General features: G+C 37.2%; 2 non-coding genes across 2 annotated transcripts; both read left to right on the forward strand.

Moving 5' to 3' along the window:
• The first annotated feature begins 721 nt into the window (after positions 1-721).
• Positions 722-828, forward strand: LOC112534280. Its single transcript, XR_003078576.1, has one exon. It is a non-coding gene; the product is annotated as a small nucleolar RNA R71 (small nucleolar RNA).
• Positions 829-6,866: 6,038 nt separating this feature from the next.
• Positions 6,867-6,973, forward strand: LOC112534296. Its single transcript, XR_003078592.1, has one exon. It is a non-coding gene; the product is annotated as a small nucleolar RNA R71 (small nucleolar RNA).
• Positions 6,974-23,033: the final 16,060 nt, after the last annotated feature.

Genomic DNA, 23,033 nt, shown 5'->3' on the forward strand with positions numbered 1-23,033 from the left:
AGCATTAAGCATGATTTAAAACTATTAAGAGTTATTAATTCTTAATCCGGTGAGTAAATCAACCTTATCTCTAAGTGTTAACTGCCAGTTCTTACTATTCAATGTCCAGTTGTAACAAGCATTTCTCAATGTCAAGAAACAACCCACAAACAATTAATTCAACGTCTCAAATTAACTGAATCAAACCTTTATTACTAAATAGCAAGAAGATTGAAAGAATGACAATTACAAATCTAACAATTAAGCATAATCCATCAACAAAGGTGAACCCCAATGGGTTCAAAAGATCTAGCTACTCATGTTCATGGTTAAAGCAATTAAGGAACAAAATAAGGAAAAGAAAATTAAAGGCATGTACACCCTTCTCTTTCAAGTTGAATGAGAAACCCTAATTTAGCAAATTCAAAATCTCAAACCCTAGTTGCCTTTTGAATGCTCCCAAAGTTTGTCTTGATCTTCAATTCGATGTTGGAACAAGTGAAATCCCTCATTCAATTGATGAATTTGATCTCTCAAGGTCTACAATTGAGGTATGTGAAACAATTGATTGAGTGTGTGTCTTGGAATTGAGTCAAAAATTTGTGTCCTTTCCAAAAGAACTCAAAATTGCCTATATAGTTGATTCAGCATGGCTAGAGTCCAGGTTGTGATGATTCAGCACGGCCGGAGTCCAGGCAGTGGCAATTCGCTGTAGAAGGTTTGAACCTGCATCCATACTGGCAATTCGTGATGTGGGCAGCATCTCAAAAGATCTTTAAACCTCTCCTATGCATCGTACATGCTTTCATCATCAAACCGCACAAAAGAAGATATGTCATTTCTAAGTTTAGCAGTTTTAGCGGGAGGAAAATACTTATATAAAAATTTTTCAGCCAACGCCCTTCAAGTAGTAATTGTTTGCTGTGGAAGGGATTGCAACCATCCCTTAGCTCTGTCCCTCAAGGAAAATGGAAACAATCTCAGCCGAATGGCGTCATCGGTTGTTCTATTTATCTTGAATGTGTCACAAATCTCTAAAAAATTAGAGATATGTGCATTAGGATCCTCGCTGGGCAATCCTACAAACTGCACGCTCTGCTGGATCATCTGGATCACGTTGGCTTTTATTTCAAAATTGTTGGCCGCTACAGCAGGTATGACTATACTAGTTTTTGTCCCATCCAAAGATGGTCGAGCAAACTCGTACATCGTCCTCTGATCCTCATTGGCCTGGGGTTGAGGTTCTCCATCGCGTCAGTTCCTTGAACCTGAACTGTAACTCCGTCCTCTTCCTCAACTGCCTGCAAACGTCATCTCAATAATTTGAGAGAGCGCTCCGGGTCAGATAAGGGTACTATGGGATCAGGGTTAGAGCTCCTGGTCATATACTACCTGAAACTGACAACGAAACAACCACCAATCAATCAAAAATAATATAAAAAAATAAAGAATAAATAAATAAACAAATAATGACTAAATTAACACAAAAACAATTCACTCTAGTCCACTGTTACTGTTCCCCGGCAACGGCGCCAAAAACTTGATACTCTATTTATGCAACCTACACCTAAGGCAGTGAACCTATCGATGCAGCCTAGCACTAGTGAGTATCAAGGTCGTATCCCTGGAGATCCGGTGAACCTAAAGTTACTACTGTTTGCTATGTTATCTAGTCTGAAATATGGTGTGAAAGTTCTAACATTACCAGCTAATGGTTATGAGTGCAAATAAGTAAATGAAGGACAACGAACAATAAAAATAAAATAATTGCAAAGAGAGAAACAAACCCAGAAGGGGGCCTAAGTGATAGAATTCTAAAGATGGATTTTATGGATTGCCAATCTTGCTCAACTGTGCCTAAATCCTGAATTGAACCCGGTTCCTCTCTCGAGCTTACCGAGTTCCTAAACCTGCACTAACCTAATGGAATCTCTTCCTATCGGATTACTATATATTAGCATTAAGCATGATTTAAAACTATTAAGAGTTATTAATTCTTAATCCGGTGAGTAAATCAACCTTATCTCTAAGTGTTAACTGCCAGTTCTTACTATTCAATGTCCAGTTGTAACAAGCATTTCTCAATGTCAAGAAACAACCCACAAACAATTAATTCAACGTCTCAAATTAACTGAATCAAACCTTTATTACTAAATAGCAAGAAGATTGAAAGAATGACAATTACAAATCTAACAATTAAGCATAATCCATCAACAAAGGTGAACCCCAATGGGTTCAAAAGATCTAGCTACTCATGTTCATGGTTAAAGCAATTAAGGAACAAAATAAGGAAAAGAAAATTAAAGGCATGTACACCCTTCTCTTTCAAGTTGAATGAGAAACCCTAATTTAGCAAATTCAAAATCTCAAACCCTAGTTGCCTCTTGAATGCTCCCAAAGTTTGTCTTGATCTTCAATTCGATGTTGGAACAAGTGAAATCCCTCCTTCAATTAATGAATTTGTTCTCTCAATGTCTACAATTGAGGTATAGAAAACAATTGATTGAGTGTGTGTCTTGGAATTGAGTCAAAAATTCGTGTCCTTTCCAAAAGAACTCAAAATTGCCTATATAGTTGATTCAGCATGGCCGTAGTCCAAGATGTGATGATTGACGGTAGGAGTCTAAGCCGTCTGGAGCTCCTTCCAAGCCGTGCCTAAGCTGGTGCTGAGCCACCACAGGCCGTGGTGGCTTCGGAAGCCGTGCTGAAATGGCACAATTGGGGATAGCTTCTTGGCAATTCAGCACGGCTGGAGTCCAGGCCGTGCTCAACCCTCGGGGTGCTAGTCCTCGCCCAATTTGATGGATTTTGGTCCATATTCACTTGTATTTCCCTCGATTGTTGATGGTGTTCTTCGAAAATGACCTGAAACGAGAAAGGAAACAAAAGACAGGTGATTCTAGCATAAAACGGGATAATCATGCATAAAAATGTAAACAATCGGGCATGAAAACATGTGTAGTATGATGCTTATCAAATTACCCCATACTTAAACTTTTGCTTGTCCTCAAGCAATCAACAACTCACTCCTCAAACAGATACCAAATAACTCAATCAAATGCATTGCAGGAGGTTAACTCAAAACAAATTTCAAAACTCCGTAATGATTTTCCCCAAAATCCTCAAATGACTAAATCCTTAAGAAAGAGAACAAACTTAATAAAGTTGCTAAATTTAAAATGATAAACCATCTAAATTGAGAAATTGAGAACCACACCTCACAAGATGTCACTCAAAACACACAAGTGTATATAGGTGAAAGAAGATCGCCAAGCTCTCAACGCAAAAATACAGAAAAAATGCTTACCATAGGCTTGCTTATAGATCCAATCTCCACTACTACGAAATAATCAATAATCATGATCAAAGGGTCTTGAGCCAGGTTGTAATGGGGTTAAGGTAGACTATGGATAAATATGGAAAGTAGGCTACAAGTTGCTGGAAATTAAGCAGGTAATGCAAGAAAGTAACGAAGGATCAAGTGCTGTACCAAAATGAACACTAAGTTGCTCTAAAAATAAGATGATGCTTGAACTAAATTAATACTCTTTTTCTTTATTTTTTTTGTTTTTTTTTCAATTTATATACTATGTATATATATTACAACAGCTTATGTAGGGGTTGTTGGTTATTGACACATACAATAAGGCTGAAAATCCAATTTTTTTTTTTTAATTGAAAGGAGCATCTATGAAAAATCTAGCAACTTAGTGAAATATATGAATGCAGATTGATCCAAAATGAAATGCAACATAAACTTACATAATTTCCAGCAATAATGGTAGAAAGAATGGTAAAATGAATAGAAGTGATAAAATGAGTGTCACTGTTATTATTATCACGAAAGGAAAGGCTAAGGCTCAAAATTGGTTCACTAAGGGAAAAACAGGGTTAGGCTTTTGGCCAAATTGTGTAAATCCTAAGTGCCCAAATCATCTCACGATTATCGACAATTCATGTAATCTCAAGAAACATCGTAAAGCAAGTTCTAGAAATAGAGATTCTGTACAATGCTCACTAATGAAGCAAAAGGGAGCATAAAAATAGTGATGCACAAATTGGCTCAAAATCTCACTATTTGAGTGGGTTAAAATTGCATAAATTCTCAAACCAAAGTTTAAACAGTCAATCACAATAATAAGCAGCAATATTAACAGTGTTCTATATCTAAGATAAAGTAAAATGAAGGATTAAGGAAAAACACCAGTTTTACCTGGCTTGATTGAAACTAAGAGATTCGTTCATTGCCTTCTTCCCACAGAGATTCGATACAAGCAATAAGGGTCCATTCAAAAGAAAGAAAATCATTAACTACTCCATTAAAACAAAACTCAAGATAAGGACAGTAATAATGAACGGACTCAATCAATAAAGGAAATTAAAACAAGATAAAAACAGCAAAGACAAAATTGGTACCTGGTACCTACCCCACACTTGTGAAAAACACTGTCCTCAGTGTGAACAAGGTAGGCACTCCAAAATAAAAGGAATAAAATACGTAAAATGAAACTAATTATGGGAGTCCATAAAAGAAATTGGAAAACTAAGAGAAAAAGAAGACAATAAAAAGAGATAAAAACTAGAAAGTCTACTAGATACTGCTCTTGATATGTACTTTAACGCTTCAAAATATGTTAGTCCTCGAAATTACGTACGAGCATCAAGTAGGCTAACTCCTGCAAAACTCAAGAATAAACACATCCCAAGCAACATCTAGTAAAAGGTTCAATAAGATAGCATGTCCTCAAAATCAAACTCACTAAAAACAGACTGAAATATCTAATTACAAATAACTACATAAAATAAAATAAAATAAAAATGTCCAAAAATTCAGAAGGCAAAAATAGATTCGGGAATGCCTCCCGAAGGCGCTTCTTTTTGTTTGAGTCATCTAGCTGGACTCTGCATCAGCATTCCTGCATCGCGGGCAAATTAAAAAGGTAGGCTCAATGTAAGTTGGGGCTCGAGGCATATAAGCGCAATGAGAAGGTCTGATGTGTGCGGTAGATGACCAAGGAGGCGCTCTCTGGACCAATTTGGGATGTCCATTCATCCACTCCGAATTCCGGCTAAGTGACCTGTCAAAAAATAAACTTGCAACTACCCTTCTCGGGTCTATCATAGCACAAAGTCTCATATTGATACAAGTTGTTTTTTTCAGATGAATAACACATACTAATAGGGGAAGAAACATGTATAGCATCATCCATTTGTACATCTTGTGGTTGTGTATTACATGCAAGATCAATTCCATCAATACTACAAATGGCATGAACATGGTCGGTGGAAGAACTATCAAATGAGGGTAAACTAAAAGTGACACAGTCATCCCCTACATTAAGTTCTAACTTCCCCTCAAATACATCTATTTTAGCTCTAGCTGTGGCAAGGAAAGGTCTCCCCAAAATTAATGGTACACCATGCTCATTGTCCATATCCAAAACCACAAAGTCCATAGGAAATATGAACTTATCTACCTTAACTAGCACATTTTCCACAATTCCCCTAGGAAGCTTAATGTAATTGGTCGACTAATTGAATGCACATCCTAGTGGATTTTGCCTCCCCCAAACCTAGCTTATTGAACAAACTAGTGGGCATGACATTTATGTTAGCCCCCAAATTAGCTAATGCATCATCAAGACACAAATTACCTAAAGTGCAGGGAATAGTGAAACTCCCTGGATCGTGACGTTTCTCTGGTAACTTGCTCTGAAACACTACTGAGCACTCCTCGTTAAGCTGAACATAGGCGACCTCCTCCAACTTCCTTTTTCTGCTAAGTATGTCCTTTAAGAACTTAGCATACTTCGGCATCTACTCTAATGCATCAATAAAAGGCAAGTTAATATGCAGTTTTCTAAAAATATCTAAAAACTTACTGAACTGCTCTTTCGCCTCTGCTTGTTTAGCTCTAGCAGGATAAGGAATCTTAGGTTGATATTCCCTGACTAGAATTGATTTCACCTTTTGTCCCTCAAGTTCCCTATCCTTACTGCTCGCCTCAACCTGCACATCAATAGTGGTGTCATAAAAAATAGGCTGAGAAGGAGCTGAAACTAACTTACCTGAACACAAAGTGATGGCGTTCATGTGCTCCCTCGGGTTAGACTCAGTGGTGCTCGGGAGCGCTCCTTGCTGCCTCTCAGACAACATCTTAGAGATTTGGCCAATCTGGGTCTCCAAGTTCTGAATCGAGGCCTGCTGGTTCCTAAGTGCACTATCAGTTTGCTGGAATCTCATCTCCGTAGACGTCATAAACTTCATCATAACCTCCTCTAAATTTGACTTCTTTTCTGGTAGAGGAAGAGCTTATGCAGGCCCAACTGAATCTTGCTGCGACTGCTGATGAAGTCTCTAAAAACCAGGTGGACCCTGAGCGTTATTATTCCTTCAACTGAAGTTGGGATGATTACGCCACCCAGGGTTGTATATATTGCTGTAAGGATCGTTCTGCTGCCTTAGGACATTCCCCATATAGTCAACTTGCTCAACATCAGAAGACATAGCAGAATTAGATGGAAAACTAGTAGAGGATGAAGCAAACATACCTCCCGCAGTACAGATCGCACTGTAATGCAGGCCACCACAAAAATCGCAGCCAACGTTCGCTGCATGAACCGGCATATGGAGTTGGTCAATCTTCTTAGCTAGAAGCTCCACCTGAGCTGCCAAGGCTACTGTAGAGTCAACTTGGTTGACCACTCCCTATCTTCCTGATCGGCTCCTAGAGGATTGCTACTGATAGTTGTTCATGGCCATTTCCTCTATCAGTTCCCGAGCACCTTTCGGGCGTCTCCATCGCTTAGTGCCCCACCGCATCCACCATCTGCCTTGTTGCAAGGTTCAACCCGCTGTAGAAGGTCTGAACCTGCATCCACACTGGCAATTCGTGATGTGGGCAGCATCTCAAAAGATCTTTAAACCTCTCCCATGCATCGTACATGCTTTCATTATCAAACTGCACAAAAGAAGATATGTCATTTCTAAGTTTAGTAGTTTTAGCGGGAGGAAAATACTTATATAAAAATTTTTCAGCCAATGCCCTTCAAGTAGTAATTGTTTGCTGTGGAAGAGATTGCAACCATCTCTTAGCTCTGTCCCTCAAGGAAAATGGAAACAATCTCAGTCGAATGGCGTCATCAGTTGTTCTGTTTATCTTGAATGTGTCACAAATCTCTAAAAAATTAGAGATATGTGCATTAGGATCCTCGCTGGGCAATCCTCCAAACTGCACGCTCTGCTGGATCATCTGGATCACGTTGGTTTTTATTTCAAAATTGTTGGCCGCTACAGCAGGTATGACTATACTAGTTTTTGTCCCATCCAAAGATGGTCGAGCAAACTCGTACATCGTCCTCTGATCCTCATTGGCCTAGGGTTGAGGTTCTCCATCGCGTCGGCCTTGAACTCGAATCATAACTCCGTCCTCTTCCTCAACTGCCTGCAAACGTTGTCTCAATAATCTGAGAGAGCGCTCCGGGTCAGATAAGGGTACTATGGGATCAGGGTTAGAGCTCCTGGTCATATACTACCTGAAACCGACAACCAAACAACCACCAATCAATCAAAAATAATATAAAAAAATAAAGAATAAATAAATAAACAAATAATGACTAAATTAACACAAAAACAATTCACTCTAGTTCACTGTTACTGTTCCCCGACAACGGCGCCAAAAACTTGATACTCTATTTATGCAACCTACACCTAAGGCAGTGAACCTATCAATGCAGCCTAGCATTAGTGAGTATCAAGGTCGTATCCCTGGAGATCCGGTGAACCTAAAGTTACTACTGTTTGCTATGTTATCTAGTCTGAAATATGGTGTGAAAGTTCTAACATTACCAGCTAATGGTTATGAGTGCAAATAAGTAAATGAAGGACAACGAACAATAAAAATAAAACAATTGCAAAGAGAGAAACAAACCCAAAAGGGGGCCTAAGTGATAGAATTCTAAAGATGGATTTTATGGATTGCCAATCTTGCTTAACTGTGCCTAAATCCTGAATTGAACCCGGTTCCTCTCTCGAGCTTACCGAGTTCCTAAACCTGCACTAACCTAATGGAATCTCTTCCTATCGGATTACTATATATTAGCATTAAGCATGATTTAAAACTATTAAGAGTTATTAATTCTTAATCCGGTGAGTAAATCAACCTTATCTCTAAGTGTTAACTGCCAGTTCTTACTATTCAATGTCCAGTTGTAACAAGCATTTCTCAATGTCAAGAAACAACCCACAAACAATTAATTCAACGTCTCAAATTAACTGAATCAAACCTTTATTACTAAATAGCAAGAAGATTGAAAGAATGACAATTACAAATCTAACAATTAAGCATAATCCATCAACAAAGGTGAACCCCAATGGGTTCAAAAGATCTAGCTACTCATGTTCATGGTTAAAGCAATTAAGGAACAAAATAAGGAAAAGAAAATTAAATGCATGTACACCCTTCTCTTTCAAGTTGAATGAGAAACCCTAATTTAGCAAATTCGAAATCTCAAACCCTAGTTGCCTCTTGAATGCTCCCAAAGTTTGTCTTGATCTTTAATTCGATGTTGGAACAAGTGAAATCCCTCCTTCAATTAATGAATTTGATCTCTCAATGTCTACAATTGAGGTATAGAAAACAATTGATTGAGTGTGTGTCTTGGAATTGAGTCAAAAATTCGTGTCCTTTCCAAAAGAACTCAAAATTGCCTATATAGTTGATTCAGCATGGCCGTAGTCCAGGATGTGATGATTCAGCACGGCCGGAGTCTAGGCAGTGCTGAATCTGTGGAGTCTATTGTGCCGACTCCTTCCAAGCCGTGCCTAAGCGGTGCTGAGCCACCACAGGCCGTGCTGGAGGCCGTGGTGGCTTCGGAAGCCGTGCTGAAATGGCACAATTGGGGATAGCTTCTTGGTAATTCAGCACGGCCGGAGTCCAGGCCGTGCTCAACCCTCGGGGTGCTAGTCCTCGCCTAATTTGATGGATTTTGGTCCATATTCACATGTATTTCCCTCGATTGTTGATGGTGTCCTTCGAAAATGACATGAAACGATAAAGGAAACAAAAGACAGGTGATTCTAGCATAAAACGGGATAATCATGCATAAAAATGTAAACAATCGGGCATGAAAACATGTGTAGTATGATGCTTATCAAATAGAAATCAATGATTTAGAACAAAAAGGTTTAATTACCAAATCCATATCCCCCTGGTCGTGTGCAGCCTTCTATGTCAACAAAAATAGTGAAATAGAAAGGGGAACACCTAGATTGGTAATTAATTACAAACCTTTGAATAAAGCTCTAAAATGGATTAGATATCCTATTCCAAACAAAAAAGATCTTCTTCAAAAGCTTCATTATGCTTTTATTTTTTCAAAGTTTGATATGAAATCAGGATTTTGGCAAATCCTGATTCATCCTAAAGATCGGTACAAAACTGCATTTACAGTTCCATTTGGCCAGTACAAATTGAATGTGATGCCTTTTGGATTAAAAAATGCTCCTTCTGAATTTCAAAAAATTATGAATGACATTTTTAATCCTTATTTAAAGTTTTGCATTGTATACATCGATGACGTATTAATCTTTTCAAATTCTCTAGAGTAACATTTCGAACATTTGGAGACATTTTTCTATGTTCTTAAGAAAAATGGTCTGGTTGTTTCCAAATCCAAGGTATCTTTATTCCAAACGAAAATTAGATTTCTTGGACACTACATCTCTCAGGGAACTATTACCCCAATTGAAAGATCTCTAGCTTTTACTTCAAAATTTCCAGATAAAATTTTAGAAAAAACTCAATTGCAAAGGTTCCTTGGCAGTTTAAATTATGTTATGGATTTTTATCCAAATTTAAACTATTTAGCTAAACCCCTCCATGATAGATTAAAGAAAAATCCCCCTGCATGGTCTGATGAGCATACAAAGATTGTTCAAAGCATTAAAAAATAAGTTTCTGAAATTCCATGTTTACATCTAGCTGATCCATTTGCATTCAAAATTGTTGAAACTGATGCATCAGATTTAGGTTGTGGTGGAATTCTCAAACAAATTCACAACAAAAAAGAATGCATTGTCTAGTTTACTTCTGCACACTGGAATGATACTCGAAAGAATTATTCAACTATCAAGAAGGAAATTCTTTCAATAGTATTATGCATTTCAAAATTTCAAAGTGACCTTTTAAATCAAAAATTTCTTTTAAGAATTTATTATAAATCTGCAAAAGAAGTGTTGTAAAAAGATGTAAAAAATATAGCTTCAAAATAGATTTTTGCCAGATGGCAAGCCATTCTTTCCATTTTTGATTTTGAAATCGAATACATAAGAGGAGATTCGAATTCAATGCGAGAATTTCTAACTAGAGAGTTCCTTCAAAAATAGGAGTGACAATGCCGAGAAAAATGAGAGCAAAAGATAAAGAAGAAAAGCCAACAACAAATATAAAAGCTGTTCAAAGCCTAAAAAAGGAGATTTTTCCCTCCTCTTCAAAGCCTATCAGAACCTGGACTGAGATCATCCAAGAAGAAATAGACAAAAGCAAAGTAGACCCAGCCGAAAAGCAATTCCAAATTCAAGAATGGCTTGCACAGTAAACTCCCGAGTTTTAAAGATAGTCGAAGAATATTCAAAGAAAAAACCTGTGGCTAAAGTTCAGCCAGAAATTTCTCCAAAGTCATCCTCTTCTTCAAACAAAGGTAAAAGTATACTCTCTATCCCTGTTTCAAAACCTGAGATAGTAATTTTTCCTCAAAACCTATCTCAAAACTCTCAAAGCATTTCAAAGCCTAACTCACAAGAAATAGTTTTGTCTCAAACAAAACTTTTGAAAACCAATGAATACATAGAAAAGCAAAAATTTCAAAGCATTTTAACTATTAAGGAAGGATTTTGTACAGAAAGCCCCTCAAAATTAGTTTCAAAAGTTTTTCCTCCAGGATGGTACTTTAAACCCTAGAATAAAACAAAACCCCAATCTTATTACCAGTCTATCCTAGAGGTAATTGGTTCTACAAAATTCAAATACTTCAAAAAGCATAAAGACCACAAAGACCCAGCTTATTTCACATGCACTATCCAAAGAATCCTTCACCCTTCTGATTGGGGAATGGATTTACACTCGTCAAGATCTTTTCTAACCTCCCTCCAAAACACCTACCCCTCAAGCCTCAATACAACTTTTAACTATTGGGATTACCAGCAAGCTTGGTTTAATACCTTTCTCTTACAAAATGAAGGACAAAGCCATTCTTGGCTTTTCTACTTCAACACAAGCACAATCCAGACTTCCAAAATCTCATATTGGTTTAAACAATGATGGAATTATTATGGTAACGTTCCAGAAACCATAATACCAGAAGTTCTCCCTTTGTTTAATCTATTCAAAGCTCACTACAAACCCAACAAAATAGAAAGACGTTTTTCTCCCTTGCTTTTATTTTGTTCAAACTTCTTCCTCCCATGGGTATGTGTGTGGTATTTCCATTTCAACCAAGTAGCAGATGGAGAAATCATCCTTGCCCGAAGGTTCAAAGTTAAATGGTGGGATAAATTCAACCACCAAGAAAAACTATCTCTAAAGGTGGTACAAAGTTTTCTTACAAAAAATGGCTTCTTGCCAGCTCCCAAAGAACAAACTACCTTCCTGGCACAAAAGTCTTTAATTCTTCTAAAGCTAGCGGCGGCTCAAACATAAGAAGATTTCCTACAATTAATCAAACAGTTGTTAGAGACTGCCTCTTCAAAAGGAAAATCTAAAGCTTCATCTTCCTCTTCCAGCACCAGCTCAGCAGCAATTGATTTGGATGGTGATTTGAATGAAGATGACTATTTTTGGATATTTAAGCCCATCAAATGATATCCTTGTAACCCTTGGGTTGAAAACCAGAAATGGCAGTCCAGGTTAATTTTCTGCAATAGACCAAATACCCAATAATAATAATAATAATAAAGTCTTTTCAAAAAGAGAAAAAAAGACAAAAGACTCTGCACCGTTACTTTTAAAAAAAAAAGAAACAAAGAAAAAAGAAAATGATGAAGATTCCTTAATAATGAAGCATGGCAGACAATTCCTACTTCTTTTCAGAAAAGAAATGGAGCCCCTCACTCCATTATCGAAAGCATCCAAAGAAAGAATTATTGAGGCTCAAGGCTGAAGACCTCTATAAATAGAGGAGCTACCAAAGAAGGCAGACTGAAAAATCACAAGAAACTCTTGTATTCTTCAAGTCCTACTATAAGAAATATAGTGAGAAGAGAGTGTTAATGAGAAAAAGAGAGAGAAAACCCTTCCTCTTGTATTCTACTACTCTTATAAGTTATATTTCTTTGTTTAAAGCTTTCATTTTAAAGCTTTCATTTCAAAGTTTGTATATTTATTTATCAATAAGAATTTGTTATTTTCATTCTACATTGTTGTGCATATTCTATAACAAGTGTATGCTCTGTGCTTGCCTCGTCTGAGGATCCTGCACATCAGAAGCTTGTTAATATCTCCCCTTATGCATATTCTATAACAAGTGTATGCTCTGTGCTTGCCTCGTCTTAGGTTGTCGTTTTGCAAGTCTCAAGAGATGAGGAAGTTGTTGAATCAAAGAGTATATGGGAATCTAGTTATGCTTTTTGGGATTTTAAAAAGGTTCTTATCATTCTTCAATGGGTTTCCTAATTTAGGAGCTCTTTTTTCGTGGCTTGCCAAGGGTACACTCTACATATATGTTGATGTAGAAAACCTTAAGGAATTCTTGCTCTAATAATTAATCAGTGTTACTCTATGCTAAGCTCTGTCAACCCTAGCTCTAGGGTGCATTCATCTATTTATAGCAGTAGAGTCAGAAAATCCTAAGAGATACTAATAATTATTTAATTATTTAAAAAATAGACTGTAATTATCCCTCCACTTTATCATATAAATATCACATAAAAATGGATTTAATCTTTTATTTTTAAGAAATATTTAAAAATCTCAATAATTATCATAAATACCTTCTAGAAACTTATTTTTACCAATTTCTAGCATTTTAGGTCGAAAATATACACAAAACGGTGTCAAATTTTGAAAACAGCCAATCAGTACTGTGTAGAGCTAATCGATTCTGAATAGAGTCAATTTAGGTCTTTGTTAAGCTGATCAGCTCTATGGAGAGGCGATTTGGCTGTGCACAAAGCCGATTGGCTTTAAGAAGCAAAAGTTCATGAAATTTTGACAATTTAGTCCATGAACTTGTGAAAGTTGCTGTTTTATGCCTCAAACTTTTTTTGTCAATTGGATCCAAATTGATTCTAAAAAAGTAATTTTAAGTCCAATTATTCATATCCTTCTCTCAGATTCGCCCCTTCACAATCTCCAAGACTCGAGAAAGGCAATAACTTTCATTATCGGGTTTTCCGTAATTCCCTCGATATCTAGATCCGAAAAATGGACGATGACAACTGCCCCCGGTTTGTCAAAATTTATAAGCATGCATGCGTTTAAATAAATTAAGACAAATCATAATATCAAGGACGGTAAAAATGATACCTTGATAAGTTATAGAAGTCACGCCTTGTAAGCTCGAAAAGAAATTTAATTTGATGTGGAGACCACACCCACTTGAGTTTTGAGGACTTTGCTTGCTTGAGTTTGGGAACCACGCTCGCCGGTTTGGGAACCACGCCTGTCGACTTGGGAACTACGCCTGTTCATATGAGAGGCATGCCTGTTAATATGGGAGCCGCACCCTTTGATATGAGTACCACACCCATCATTTTGGGGACCATGCCCGCTTACTTTTTCAGAAACTACTCTTTGGCTATTTTCCATTCAAGAGGTGATTTACCATTTTGAGTCAATTTGGTTATTTTCCATTTCTAGGTATTTTTTTATTAGAAATTCCAGCCTTAGAGTGCAATCTGATTCAATTGATGTCCTTTGAAAGCTACATTGGTATTTGACCCTCCTCAAGGACTAAAATGTGATTTTAATGGGTCAGTGACCAAACTTGTAATTTCCTAAAAACTTTTGCCTCAAGATGCAAATTAGCCTTCCACGTGCCATTTGGGAACTTGCATTGGTGCTCGTTCCATTTAAGGACTAAAATATAATTTCAAATGGTTAGGGGCCTAAATGACATTTTTGCCCTCTTTAAGGCATATATATATATATCCTCACATCCACTCACAAATCACTTTATCTCATTTTCCCTTTGTTTTCTCTCAAATTCTCTTTTGCTTTTTCTTGATTTCTCAGCCAATTCTTGATCAAATTTCGTGAAACTAGTTTCAAAATGGTAGCCTCATCTTCTAGATTACCCGAACGTACTCCGATTGCACCCAACTGGGAGTTCTCACCACTGATTTCTCGCTAGAATGACTTAGGGCTTGTAAAAGAAGAGGAAATTCCTCTCTTGGCAAAATTGAACACTCATTGAGCATCTTCGGCCGCTAGAGAGGTATTCTTTTCAAATTTAAACTTTGTCTCCTGTCACTTATATACTAGATACACGCGTTATTTACTCAAAACGCATGAGAAATTATATAAAAATTGAAGAAAACTAAGTGCCTTAACCTACAAAGCCGATTAGCTATATGTAGAGCCGATTCTCTCTTTGCAGCACCGATTCAGCTCTGTGTTGAGCCGATCAACTCTGAACAGTCCGAATCAACTGTGCATAGGCAGAAAATGAGGTTTTAGGGTATCTTATAGTAAAAGAAATTAGATTAATCCAATACTTACTTGTTTGGAGTCCTTTTTTTATGTGCATTGTGTTTTAATACCTGTGTTTGCATTGTTCCAGAGTGATATTGTATTGATCCAGTTCATCGGAAACTATTATGGGGGCCGTAAGTGGTTTGACGAGCTCTTGTGCTTTGTCCAAGCTAGGATCGGCGACACCAACTTTAATCGACTTGTGGCTACACTTCCGTCCGTTACTAGAAGGACGGATCATACATTCGTATACCCGCTGCTTGAGAGGTGGATGGATACTACCCATACCTTTCACATCCCAATTGGTGAGCTGACTCTTTTGCCATTTTCATTTACTATTATTACGAGGATCAATTTTACCAATACACTTGTACCTTTTGATGATACCATTCACGATCAGTGCTTTGATGTCCGAGAGTGTTATATCATGGACTTGCTTGGGTTCTTACTGGCATGCAAGAACACCCACTGCATTGCATACTAGAGCATTCCTCTCCATTATAGAGGCTTCATTCCTGAAAATGCTTGAGAGGTGAATCAGATGGCCCGGACATTCCTGGTGTATCTTTTTAAGACTACCTTGTTCAATGACTCAGAAAATTCACTAAACTTTCACTATCTGGTCCCTTTGCGGGATCTAGACGAGGTCTTCTCCTACAATTAGGGGTTATCTGCTCTTGCTTATTTGTACCGCCAAATGGATATTACTATCTATAGGAGTAAGAGGACATACGGCGTCTGGCACACCATTCACATAAGTTCCACTCTATCTTTTATTTTTGCCCCTTCCCCTTTTATTTGCATCACGACTACTGATTTCTATTTTGCAAGTCTGGGCCTTGGAGATCAGCCTTCTAGTGGGTTTACAGCCCATCTGCACATCACGGGGCTTCCTTCGCTTAAGTCACTAGGGCTCGAGCAGGAGTGTCCCATTAGAGTAGGCTCAAATTCATGTGCACTGTATGTGGATCAACTCCCTAACCTAGGACAAGGTAAATAAAGATTTATTAGTCATATTTAAAATTTATGTATAAAGTTACTTACCTTTTCAATTTATAGATCCAAAGCGATTGGCTGGGGGAGCATTATCATTGGGATCCCTACATGCTTTCTATAGCTGATCTCGAGCATAGGAGGATCATGTTAGCCAGGTGAGAGGATCTATAGATAGGAGCTAGGTCTTAACAAACACCAAGTCCCCTTGTCTTCGTCCCTTTCTATGTTCTGGACAGCAGACCTTACTAGGGAGGAGCTAGTGACATGCCTAGCGGGATATGATGAGCTTGAGGATCTCACTACAATCCTGGAGGACAGACTATACCTTCTTCATTACTCAACTGCTAGGGGTTGTGTTGTTCGATGATGACACCATGGTTCATGTACTTCTTCTGACTTACTTTGAATCTTTTATTTTTCTTTATTCTGCTTATTTATCCAACCATTTTGTTTGTAGTTCATCCCTCGTGCCCTTATAGCTCCTAAGCTGACCAAGGGGCAATCTCCTCGATGCTCTAGACCCTCATATATCTTAAGTTCTTTTGTTGGTGCTGCCTCCGAAGCACCTCCTATAGCCACATCAGACATGATTCCAGGGAGCGTCCTATTCCTCCCTAATCTGATGGTTTCATACTAGAGTCCTCATGGTGCAATATAGCACTGGCTTGCCATAGAGCACTGCCTCCTGCCGAAATTTACTCCAAGTGCCTGTACACACGTGAGTAACATTCTCCTTTGTATTTTTCACGTCTTTTCTTTCTAAAAGGTTAGTAACACATAATAGTAATCGCACAGGTTTAGAGAGACCAAGTTGAGCATGTACACCAATTGGTTAGCGCTGCGAGGAGGCAACTCTTCATCCTCAGCGAAGACTGGCGGGTAAGAGCAAAAAATGTTTTATGAAATATAACATTTATGCATGTATAAAACATATTAACTAATCTCCTTTTAGGTTTTCCATAGAGAGACCATGAGAGCTTGCAAGGGTAGGTGGACGGCCGACATCATCGAATTAATGCTTAGTAGCGCAGGATCGATACTCTGACGCTTTAGCTATCTACCTTATGGACTCAAGGGATGGACATTGATTCAGACGATGGGATGGGAGACTTGGGAGAGAACCCCAGCTTTTGATTTTTCTGTCATTGTTTGTATTTTTCTTTTTACTATTTTTTTCTTTTGTAAACTCGACTTTTGATATATAAAATTTCCCACTTTTGGTGTTTAAATCCTCCTTTTTTTGCTATATATTGCACATTTTGGACTTACACCAAACTAGGGCCTGAAAAACCCTCAAAAGGTCGAAAAACGGCCTGATGACATCAAACAGCTGATTGGCTGTGCGCACATATGATCGGTTGTATGATTAGCCCATTTAGCTCTACAGTTCTAGAGTTCAAATAAAACACTAATTTGAGGCCTATAAATACACATGGACCCTCACACTTCCTCCTACATAATTTTCATCTTCAAAAGTTGAAAAACATGTCTCGAAAAGGTGTCGAAAGCCTATAAACCCTTTTCAAAATCCTAACTGGTGATGATTGGATCAAACTTGAGAAATTTCATCTTTCGTCCTTTAAAGCCATGCAACACACCGAGCTTGATCATGGGTTTTTCATTATGTAGTCAACTTTTGGTGTCAAAGAGACCATGTCTTTAGATTCAATGGGAAAGAGTTATGCCCCATAAATGAAGAGATCTACACCATCCTTAGAGGCCCTATGGATTCCTCTTATTTGATTGCTTTGCTAAGGCTTGATGATCCTTTTCCTAGTAAACTAGGAGAACTATTTGACTTGCCCCAAGCTGAAGTACTATTCTACTATGTTGGTAAGCATATTACCGTTACTTCTTTAATCTCTTGTTGTGAGAAGAAAGAAAAAGGACCACCTGCTTAGACTCAGATGCGGGGCTTTTGCCTTTATGTCCAATTTATGTTGATTTCTCCTGAGAAAGGTGGAGATATTAAGATTGCTAGCATCATTGATCAAGTAGAGTATGGAGCATATCCTATACCCATTATTTTGGCTAAAACCATCATTGGGTTAGACTTGTATAAAACTCATCAACGGTTTAGAAGCAGCCTCATTCTCTTACAGGTATACAGCTGTCAACACTCTTTTTTTAGATCTAGATATTGAAGGAAAAGCGGAAATCGTATGATGAAAGTTAATGCCTTGTTGGGTCTTAAAAAGTGAGGGACAAGCAAATTTGAGGCTAAGGTGAGGTTAATCCAATTGGAATTATCTTTTTGGAATCAATTTGGACCTAATTGTTAGAAAAATTAAGTTTGAGGGTCAAAATAATTTTTAAAAAAATCAGGGACTACATTGCAAATTTTTCAGCTTTCTCTACAGAGCCTGATGTGTGCTACTCGTGTTAGCTACAATCTAAGGCAGTGTACCTATCGATGCAGTCTAGCACTAATGGCGAGTATCAAGGTCGTATTCCTCGGGAAAGCGAAAGCCCAGAGTTACTCCTTTATTCTTTGTTATATTAACCTAAAATGGATGATGAATAAATTCTAAACTAACTATTAACTACGAGCTAAGTTCTAAGGGAGATGTAGGAGTAATTGATAAGTGAAATAATCAAGACAAGAAGACAAACCCAAAGGGAATCTAAACTAGTTGGCAATCAAACAAAAGATAAAGGATCGGTGAGTCTAATTATGCTACCCGTGGACGAATTCTTAACCGAATTCGGTTTCTCTCTCGAGATAACCAAATTCCTAAACCTAATAACCTAAAGTTGGAATCTCTTCCTAACGATTGATTCTTAAATTAGCATTAAGCTTTAAACCGCCTCTATTAAGCTTTGTTAATTCTTAATCCGGCTAGTTAATTATCCTTATCTCTAAGCGATTATTAACCAGTTCTTGCTATTCAAAATTCCAATTGCCAAACGGATTTCTCAATCTCATAAAGCAATCTAAACATCACAATTCACAACGTCTCATGAATAATGCATAATCTTATTAATACTGAAAACAAGAAGAATACAAAACTAACTCAAACAATCCAATAATATAATATCAAGCCAACATAGTAAAGAAATCCCAATGGATTTAATCAATCTAGCTAATCATGTTCATTCTCAAATATACAAGAATTCAATTACAACAATAAGCAAAGGTAGAGAAAACCCGATTATACCCTTGGATGAGAGTAAACAGCCCCAAATCCTTTTGCTCCAATTGAATCGATTCTTGTTCCTCTTGCTCGATTTGAAAATCAATCAACTAACCTTGCCCAATCTTCGATCCTTCAAGGAAATCTGATTGAAACCTTGATCCAAGTCTGCTTTTCCCTTGGTTTCAGCTCAGAAAACCCTTAGGGAGAGAAAAATTAGGGTTTTGGGACGTTCTAACCCTAGCCTCCTCTCTTTCTCTTTTCGTTCTTTTAATTAATACCCCCTGTCACCTCCAACACGGCCGTGTTCCTGGGGGTGTTCTCAACACGGGATGGTGTTCCTGGCCGTGTTCCTCTTTGTGGCCGTGCTCCCTAAAATCTATTTCTTCTTTGATGTCCAACACGGCCGTGTTTGTCCCCGTGTTGGTAACACGACCCATGTTTGTGAACGTGTTGAGAACACGACCAGTGTTGAGATCAACACGGCCATGTTCAGCTTCCTCATGCTCGTACTTAGCTCGTTTCGACAGCTTTGACGTCCAATTATGCTCCAATTCTTTCCTTTTTCATCCTTTGTCCTCTTTTGGACCTAATGCACACAAACATATGTATAAGGTGAGTGTTGAGACCAATTCACATCCAAATGTCCATAAAATCAATCTTAAAAACCCCATTTAGATGTGTGTATTTTACGAACATCAGAGCCCATCAACTCTTCATAGAACCGATTGAGATTTTGACACTACGACATTATTTTTTTGAACTTCTTACGTCTAGATGTAGATTCTAGAAGGTTTCCTTGATGAAAATCATTGTTTTATCAATAATTATTTAAATTCTAAGAAATAAAATGAAATATTTATCGATATTTTATAAAATTTATCGCTTTCTCTAAGATTTTCTTTGAAACCTCACCTTTATAAATAGAAAGAAGTGTTTAGAATTTCAAGGAGGAACCAAGAACTAAAAATTGACTGTAAGTGAAATCAAGAGAAGAAATATCGAAAGAGAACAAATAGAGAGAAAATAAAAAAGAATAGAAAAAAGTACTGTCGGTCATAGCCATCATTTGAGAATCCAAGTCACTAAAGAAAGAACTATTTTAGGAAATAAGTGACTAAAGAAAGAGCATTTTTGGAAACTATTTTTCAATTGACGGAAGGTTTCTCTAAGTTTAGATCCAACACTGAATTTCTTCTCGGTTTTCGATTCAATTATTTCCTCATTGCCTGAGACTCACAGATCCAACATTCGCGATGACAGTCAGAAGGTTCCTTCCACCATACATGCACATTCATCATAAAAATCGGTTCTTTATTTCTTTCTTTCATTTTTGTATACTATTTGTTCTTAGAAATATGATTAGGATTTTGATCTATAATATTAGATTAATTTTTTAATATGCATGATTAATAGGATTTCGAATCTAATAATAAGAACTTAGGGTTTTTTTTTAGATATGATGTTTTGCCAATTAGAATTTTAGATTTAATTAGAAACATGTTATAGGATCAATGTTTAGATCCATTTATCATTGTGATTAAGTAATTGAACCTGTAAAAGCCTTTGTTTTGATTGCCTTTTATTAGTTTGTAATATTTAGGATTTCTTTTAGTAATTTAGGGTTTTGATGGTTTAAATGGCTTATGTTTCTTTTATTTTGATTTTTTTAATCTATTTTCTCTCATTTTAAATGATTTTTAATGTCTGTGCATGTGAAAAAACCGGCTTTAGAAATGCAAAATTGTGTTGAGGATTGAAGGAAAATCGATGAAAATTTGCCTAAGGGCCCTAGAGTCAATTAGCTCTTCACATAGAGTAGATCGATTGTTCGTGCCAGACTCCCATTTTTTGTATTTTTAGCAATTTTTTTGATGTACTCTTAGTTGTTGTATAGGTTTAGGTCTTTTACTTTTCGCAATTGTAGTTTTAGGCGGGTTGTAATAATTAGGTTTTACTTTATGCTTTATTTTATTTATATTTTTTATTTTATTATATGTTAATCAAATATATGATTAAGTGATTGATCAATTAAAATGGGCCACATAGACTTAGGACTAAAAATTGTTCCAACGTGAATCTGGTAGTCTAGTAGGCTAATCAACCTTAACTGGACCTAATACCCTAAAATCCAAGTAAACTAGCGGGCTTTGACATGTTTAATTAGGGTTTGAACTTAGTTAGGATTAAGATCACAAATAATGGGCCTTCTTATAACTAGTAGTTCATTAGGTTTAAAAAGCTGGAATTCAAGAACATAATTGGTAATTGGGCTAGACTAGGTGGGCCTTATACATAATTGACTAGTAAGCTAAATTAACAAACCTAAATACAGGTTGGGCTAGAATAAAATAGGCTAGACTTAAATGTATTATGTATGTTGTTTTGGCATGCCTGTGTATGAATTTCTTGCATTTATATGGAGTAATTTGTTAAATAATAAAATTAAAGACTAATATACACAAATAAGGAAGTTGGCTTCCGAATCCATCTTTGGATTTTGTGGCGTAAGCTTCCTTATGGAATCTAAGAAACACCACTCATTAGTAAAAGTGTCCCGATGATTACTCGGGTGGGGACTCCCATCTCTACGCTAGTCTTAGTGACTAGTTAGCATGTTCTCAATTAGGTTGAAAAGTCTTACACCGCCATACTCACTAAAGACACTTGGGTGCGCGCCTGAAACCACTACCCACAATAACCAAATCTCTCTCTCCTTTATTTTTTTTCCTTAATTCGAGCCTGAAACCGCTGCCCACAATAACCAAATCTCTCTCTCCTTTATTCTTTTCCTTAATTTTTGCCTAAGCAGCCCTTTCGGATTTTCAACTTAGCAAGCTTTTTGTCTTAATTTTTGCCTAAGCCGCCCTTTTCGAGTTTTCAACTTAGTAGACTCTATTTTTGCCTAAGCTGCCCTTTTAGGTTTTCAACTTAGCTTCCTTTTTTTTTTTGTTTTTCTTTTCCTTTTACATATTTGGTTGCATGAAAAGCTCTAGATACTGACCATCCCAATGAACATTTATAAATACGAGCCAAAGCATGTGCAAATTTGATCAGTTGTTACTTTGCGAGACCATAATGGTTGGATTTCTTAGATGAAAGGCATCTTGGATACACTTATTCAATGGTCCTGTTCCTAGTGGAGAATCAGGCCTGTCACACTTAAGGTATATGGCGATTATGTGCCTTTACTTGTTCCTGATTAGGTTGAAAAGCCTTAGAGTGCCATAGTCGCTAAGGACTCTTTGGTGCGCGCTCGAGACTCTCGCCTATAGTGGCAACACCGCTAGGGATAAGAGAAGCTGATTCTAGTGTATGCTTGTATTTAATTTTATTATTTAACAGATTATTCTCGCATCACTATACTTTCACACACTGTACACTTTGGTTCCTATAGCCTCGATGGCATCAACTAGCAGTTCTTTAGTTCCACTCAAATCCTAAAATTGCAACATTGGCTACCATCACTCACAAGTAATGAGTGAATTTCCTTTGTCGCATGGATCCTTGAGTGGGAGACGAGCCAAGGAAGAACACTTTTTGCTTGGGGGAGCCTTTTATCCTTATCTAAGACTTAACTCATGGTAATGACTGTAGTTACAGGATCATTCAAGTCAGGTTTTTTTGTTATTAGGATAGGTGAATTCTTATAAATCCATCCTCCGAAGGAACCAAACATGATAATTTTTCATCATCCAGCTCGAGTAAGAATCAAACGAATCAAACAGATCCATATAAAAAAAATCTTATATGTATAGATCTTATAAAATGTAAAATGTTAGCCATGTCTACACATATATGAATGATTTTATGTAATATTATGTAATAAAAAATTGACTGGATTCCTTTTTCCAGAGTTGCAATTAATTATCCATTGCAAGGAATTCATTCTTACAAGTAAATGCTCAATACCCAAGTAGGCCTAAAAGGTGATCATGATTAAGTGCTTTTTGGGTCGTTAGGTGCCTTGTTGCTTACTATGTAAGATGTTTTTCCTTGTCAGTATTTTAAGCCTAAGTATTGAAAGGCATTGGCCTAGAAATGTGGAATCAAGCCCCAAGCCCAAAATTTGCAGGCTTTTATGCTAATATTGAGAAATGTCACTTTATTTGTTTTAATATGCTTTGAGAGCTTATAGCGTGCGCGTCGGGCCTACTATCCCCTGTTGATAGGAAGCCCGAACCCAAAATCCTATGTAGGAAAGACTGCTATGAACCGTGTGCGAGAGCAATAAG

The sequence above is a fragment of the Ricinus communis genome, chromosome 6, assembly GCF_019578655.1.
Source record: "Ricinus communis isolate WT05 ecotype wild-type chromosome 6, ASM1957865v1, whole genome shotgun sequence".
Classification (NCBI taxonomy): domain Eukaryota; kingdom Viridiplantae; phylum Streptophyta; class Magnoliopsida; order Malpighiales; family Euphorbiaceae; genus Ricinus; species Ricinus communis.